The sequence below is a fragment of the Petaurus breviceps genome, unplaced genomic scaffold (assembly GCF_028583685.1).
Source record: "Petaurus breviceps papuanus isolate PSGF00001 unplaced genomic scaffold, PetGlider_PUasm1.0 90845, whole genome shotgun sequence".
In the NCBI taxonomy this organism is placed as follows: domain Eukaryota; kingdom Metazoa; phylum Chordata; class Mammalia; order Diprotodontia; family Petauridae; genus Petaurus; species Petaurus breviceps.
Window position 1 is genome coordinate 22,429,255 of NW_027187359.1, and position 1,462 is coordinate 22,430,716.

Genomic DNA, 1,462 nt, shown 5'->3' on the forward strand with positions numbered 1-1,462 from the left:
TAGGATGCCAGGGACAACCCAGAGCCTGTGGCTGAGGGCTCGTTCTGGCTCTGCTTGGCTCCAATTCAAGGCTGGTCGGCCCGGAAGCTTCCGCAGCAGCCAACCCCACCGAGCACCGCGCCCCAGGCTGGAGGAGGGAGGGCGGGTCCCAGGGGAGGCAGGACAGGGGCAGGGGCAAGGCCGGTCTGGGGGGAGGCGAGTGGATCACGTGGAGGGGTGAGCTGTGAGCCACACAAGCAGAAGCAGAAGTTCAAATTCTTGAGTGAGGAAGCTGCCGCTGTGGTAGGAGCCTGAGCGTCCTGGAGACCAACTGGGAAAGGGGCGGTAGCTGTAGCAACAGCCCCGAGGTGCAGGGGTCCTGGAGGGAGTCCCGGGTGGCAGGCTGGCCGCTCCAGCTCTGTCAATCACCCTGCACTCCTGCTCGGGGGCAGGGCGCCCTGGCTGCAGGTGGTGAGTTTGTCTACTGCCCTGGGGCGGGGTTGGGTCTGGTGGAGTGAGAACTGCTGGTCCCAGCTGTGCCAGGAGAGAATGTTATGTTTGCATGAATGTATGTATGTAGGTAGGCATCCAAGTATGTTTGTGCTCGGAGGGGGTGGGGAAACTGCAGAAAGGAACTGACTCCCCTTTCCCTTCCAAAAAACTCTTCAAAGCTGAGTTAGGGGGTGCTGGGCTTCGGGCTGTCAGTCTGGTCCCTAAGCCACATCTAATGCGTGTGTTTGCTTGCAGAGAAAGGTTGACTCGCTATCCTCTCCCACTCACTGCTTCACTGCCTAGACTCGGGCAGTTATAATAGCCAGGACATAGCTGGGTCCTGCAGCCCCTCCCTCTAGGGGCCGCAGTTTGGGGGAAAGGGGGCGCGCCAGCCCTGTTGAGGCGCTACTTGCATTTCGCAAAAGAGGGGAAGGAAGCCGTGCAGCTGTGGGCTGAGTGCTACTGGCCAACAGCTCCTCTCCTTGTCCTGCTGCTCGGTGCTTCGGAGTGCGCTGGGAGTGAGGGACAGACAGCTTGGGTACCTCCCCTTCTCTGACTTCCGAGATCCCGGGTTGGGGCTCAAGGATCACCTTCCCTCCTCTGCCCCGTCCGCCCTTTAACGCTTGGATCTCCTGCGTCAGAATCTCCCAACCTCTCAATATCCAATCGCCTACTCGAGGAGAGCCCCAAACACCTCGATCCATCCTGAACCCGCTGTGTGGTGATCCCAGTTCTAGTCAGACCTTTGGCTTGTTGCCCTCTTCCCTTTTCATTCACTTCTCTTTTGATTATTCCAACTCACTTTTCTCACTTCTGTGTGTCCAAATTGTGGTCTTCCCCTCCTTACAAACTTGAGTCTGACTAGGATGAGTGGTAGTGGGTTACCCCCACCTCTAACAGTGTCTGGCATCTGTGAGTCCTCTCCTTCAAGTCTTTATGCGAGCGCGCGCGCGCGCGCACACACACACACACACACACACACACACACACA

General features: G+C 58.3%; 1 protein-coding gene across 1 annotated transcript in view; it reads left to right on the top strand.

The window, feature by feature from the left end:
• The first annotated feature begins 213 nt into the window (after positions 1 to 213).
• The window catches only part of PLCG2 (phospholipase C gamma 2), a 164,432-nt gene continuing 163,183 nt past the window's right edge, over positions 214 to 1,462 (top strand). Inside the window, exon 1 of the mRNA XM_069072238.1 lies at positions 214 to 450. The gene's annotated coding sequence lies outside the window, so the exon portion shown is untranslated. The remainder of the gene's footprint in view (positions 451 to 1,462) is intronic.